Source organism: Natator depressus, chromosome 3 (genome assembly GCF_965152275.1).
Source record: "Natator depressus isolate rNatDep1 chromosome 3, rNatDep2.hap1, whole genome shotgun sequence".
NCBI classification, from domain to species: domain Eukaryota; kingdom Metazoa; phylum Chordata; order Testudines; family Cheloniidae; genus Natator; species Natator depressus.
The window spans coordinates 20,072,938-20,077,904 of NC_134236.1; positions in this window are offsets into that span (position 1 = coordinate 20,072,938).

The following is a 4,967-nucleotide window of genomic DNA, read 5'->3' on the forward strand; positions in this document are numbered from 1 at the left end:
CAAGGGGAAGTATGGAGTACTCATAGGATGATTTGGTTGTGGTTTCCATATACAGAGGGCTGGGGAATGGTATATGATGAGGGAGGAAGTGAAGGAGGATTAGATAGTTGGGAGGGTAGTTGGATAGGGAGGGAGAATAGGGCATTCCCTGGTTGGGAAGGCGTTAGTAAAGGGGGAACCATACCCTGGAAAGAGATATTAGTGGGCTGGTGCCGATAAGGATTTCCGTACATATCAGGAAATATATTTGTAACATGGCATGTGCGTAACAACCAAGTAGCTGTGTGACATTATTTAGGTAACTTACTTCATCTGCCCTTCCTCCTACTTTCTGATGCATTGTGTCATGAGGTACAGCACTCTAGCAAGCTGCAGAGAGCCCGAGTCCATGGTTTTCTGCTGGGTGTGGGGGAGAAGTACCCTCTTCATGGCTTGGTCCCCTTCTCCCCAGTCCTGCAGAGACCCTTCTTCAGCTACTGCATGATGTTCTAGCTCTGCAGGCTGGTTACGGGAAGTGTTGGGGGACTCACAGGTCCTTACACACTTGCTGGACTGTCCTACTATAACTTGTTTCAGAGTAACAGCCGTGTTAGTCTGTATTCGCAAAAAGAAAAGCAAGCATCCGATGAAGTGAGCTGTAGCTCACGAAAGCTCATGCTCAAATAAATTGGTTAGTCTCTAAGGTGCCACAAGTACTCCTTTTCTTTCTACTATAACTTGTGCAGTATTCCCTCCATGCACAGAACCACACCCAAAGGGAGTGCCAAGTGCACCAAAGGTCAAGGGAGCCCCTAACAGCATGGCTTGTGCCAGAGTCTTGTGTGATGGAAAATGCCTCCATGTGGATGTTCTTTGCCTCTGGCGGCTTCCCTGAGGTCCTCTGGGATCTCAGGGAATTACAGGTTGGGAGATGGGGCCAAGTGCCCACTCCTAGCAACTTCCTGGAAGAAGCACCCCCCATCTCTCCTACCTGAGAGAAGAGTTAGAAGGAAACTGAGTTTCAACGTGGAGTATCCACTCCTTGACTCCGGTATAATCTGCAGAGGGAAACCCAGGGTCCTACACTTATATAAACATTTTTTAAAGGAAAGTAAGCTACCTTGCCAAAAGAAACACTTATATTTAAAAAATGACAAAAGGTCTCACTCTAATTTGCTATCCACACACAAAATCTTCCCGGCAGGAGAGTGGGTGAAGTCTAGTTCAGAGAGCAATAATGGCAGAGAGAAATATCACCCTCAGGAGAATATGATTTACATATTGTCACCAGTAGATCTGCTCTGACAGGTTACTTATTATGTATCTTTATTAATTGTGCACATTTTCATACTCTATTTCAGTTAGCTTGTGACAGCTAGGCTATTTTTAAAAATAGATGCCTTCTGAATGGCATAGAAATGCAAGCATTAAAGAAAGTTACTCGAGATTCTTAACTTTATTACATTAAATGATACCTCAACTAAAATAATTAAAAATGGAGTGGGCAGCTTTCAAGAGTAGTATTTCTGGAAGTTAAAAATATCACATTGTATTAGACAATTTATACATTTGGATTAATATTGGAGAATCTGTTACTGTTAAGCTTTTATTCATTATGGGGCTGGTTCCTGCTCTTGTTGAAGTCAACGGAAGTTTTACCATTGATTTAATTAATTTAGAGCAGGATTTGGCCAGGAAAGATTTATTGTTTTATTCTCTGTTTTACCACGAGTAAAGAAAAAAATGAACTCTGATCCTATGAGATGCTGAGAACTTCCCACAGGGCTCTGAGGCCCAGGCCCAAAGGCATCTAAATCTCATGGGGAGGCATCTAAATTGCTTTGAGGGCCTGGGCCTGAGCACCTTCAATTCATATTGAATGGATAAGATGCGCTGTATTTCACAGGATCTGGCTTATAATAAGAACAGTTATGTAAGAGATAAAGCTGCCAGCTTGGTGGAATATAAAATGTTCTACACAAGGGGCTATGTTCTCATCACCAACATGAATCAGAAGTTACAATGCTACTAATGAGATCTGAATCTGGCTCACTATCTATGCAGGAGCTTGACAGCTATTCTCACTTTTTTGTATCACACTGCAGTGGTCTTAAGTTATTGACAGATTATTAACATCACTGCTGTAAGAGAGGAGATTTTAAAGGAAATCTATGGTGCTGCCATGACAATTCCCAATGACAGGTTTTGTGTGTGTCGTAGAGATCAGTGCACACCAAATTCACATGAAAAAAATATTAAATACTTGTTCTGGTTATAGAAATATACACAGTCTGAATGAGGGGAAATTGTCTATTTACGTCTACTTTTTATTCTCTGGGCTGAAGAAGCAAAATATGATGAGTTGTAGTACATTGTGTCAGACTTTAATTCATATACTGCATGCATGTAGAACTTGAGAATGCACTTGGTTTAAATTCTGTAGCTTTTTCAATTATTTTTTTCCTTTATCATTTTCAGTAGTCTTCTACTGTATACATACAGCTGTTCAGGCACTCCCTAATGTCTAATTTAACCCCTGAAAACTCACGCAAACCTCATGCAGTCAAAGATGCTGCAGAGTAAATACATTGGCATGGACACCTTTCCCCCACATTACTCCCTCTCACAGAAAAGCCTGTGGGAGGGTGTAAAGGTTCAGACTCACCCCTGCGGCGTCTCCTGCTGGTAGTTGTCGGGAATTAGCTCATCCAGCCACTGGAGCGCCCTCTGCAGGCCGGTGATCCGCCTTACCACCGGCCCCCCATGTCCCTCCCAGGACCTGGTGCCCCTTTCTCTGGGGTGATGCCCCCCAGAGGTACCCCCACACTCTCAGGTTCAGGGTCTCCCCACCCAGGGGAACCCCCACCCTCTAACCCCACCCCACCTTAGTCTGGGCCACTGCCAGTCCCCACTTAGCCCCTTGTATCGGGGGGAGACTGCAGCATATACACCACTCATCACCGGCAAAGGGGTTTTGGACCTGCTGCCTCTGCCTACCTTTGGTCTGCCCCTCTGCAATGCTGCACCTGTTTGGCCTGTAGCCAGGCCTGCAGCCTGAGGCTTTCCAGGCTGGAGCTCCCATATCCTCAGGCCCTTTCCCAGCCCTGCTCTAATCTAGGTGTCCTGCTCAGCACCTTGCAGCCAGGCCCTTCTCCCTCTACAGGCAGAGGGAGACTGACTAGGCTCCTGGCTCACAGCCTCTTATAGGGGCCAGATGGGCCTGACTGAGCTGGCCATAGCTGCGGCTGCTCCCTTAATCCGTCTAGGCTTTTCCCCACAGCCCCAGCCCTCTCCTCGGGCTGGCCTCAGCCCTGTCAGGGCCGGAGTGGGTAACCACCCCGCTACAGAGGGGTATGAGAAGAAGGAAGCCTGAATTAGGATCCCTTTGCAAAGATCCTCATACATTATCCTGTTGGTGGTGGGGTTTCCTCATTCCCTATAGGAAAGGTCTCAAGGCCTGCCCAAAACCTAGAGGACTCCCAGGAATCTGTGTAGAATTCAAGGGATTCACAGGAGGGCAAGTCCTGTGCCTCCCCATGAGAACTGGCCCTCCACACACACCACCCTTCCATTGGAGCTGTACCTGTCATCTCTCATTCACTATAGAGAGGTTGACTCCTATCTCCGAGTAGCCTAAGATGCCAGACTCCATCGCCCTCTTGTTAAATTTTCAAACCTTTGTACATTCACCCATGCTGTTCCTCACTCTTAGGAGGAGTTTCCCATAAACATCTCAAAACTAGCTCATTATTCTCCTTCAAGTCCCTTCCTAAAATTCTTCTTTGCCATGACATCTCCAAAAAACGTGACAATGGTTAGGCTGCTCCCAGTATGCTGAGATCACTGTCTGTCATGCTGACCAACACTGGCTCATTGTTTCCTTATACTCACCCATCAGTCTGTCTGTACCCATCCATTTTCTCTTGTCTCATACTTAGATTTATAAACTCTTTGGGGCAGGGAGCATCTTTTTTATTCTGTGGTTGTACAGCTCCTAGCACAAAGCGCTCCTGGCAATGACAAGGGTGCTAGATGCTGTGGTAATAAACAAACAACTACTACTCTTACTACTAGTATCAGGGTTCTCCTTGATAGCAGCTGGCTCAGAAACCTTTGAAAAGACCTAAACAGAAAAGATAATATTGTCTTGGACTGAATTTTCCTGAAATGAACTAATAGATCACATTTGTTAACCTCATAGCCACTAAATGCCTTTTCTAATTTACTTCAGAACTCTACCCTTCAATGTGATCTAATATATTAAATATCTGGTGCACTTGCTGGTTAAGGTGAAGTTAGGTGGTTTGAAAAAAAATTGGACTTAACAATGGAAGAACTAGAAACACTCTATAGTTAAATTACCGTTGATTGTGTTATGCTACCTCATTACCACCTCAGTGAAATTTTATTGAGTTTGTCCTTATAATAGTTGAACACATTGATTAACTTACCAGAGAGAAATAAACACAGTAAGTCTGTTGTCCCTATAGCTGTAACAAGCCAGCTGGAGGGGTCATCATAGCCAGCTGCAGACATTCTACACAGCACCATCTCCTGTGGGGATGCCTGTCAGCAGCCAGTCCCACAAATTTTTCCTCATACCATATAGCCCCTTGGAGGTATGGGTGGGTGGGAAGGAAGGTGTGGCACAGGCACAGTTGAGAAGGCAATGGCAGCGTGGCTTCTGAAAGACGTATGCCATTGGAGACGAGGAAGTCCCAAGAGTAGCAGAGAGAGCCTGATCTTCCACATGAATGGCCTAAGAACCACTGGATTTTCCCATGGATCTCATCAATATCTGCATGATTGGAAGGCTGTACATTCCTTACTTGCTTTGTCTGTCTGTAAACCCTACATGGCTTATGGGACGATGAGCTGCATACTCGGTAAGTTTTGACTATTAGAGTTTCTTGTAGAACATTGTTCCTCCTGCAGGTTTTTCCCATTAGAGAGACTGTTGTAGCCTTTAGTCTGAAAATGAACAGTTC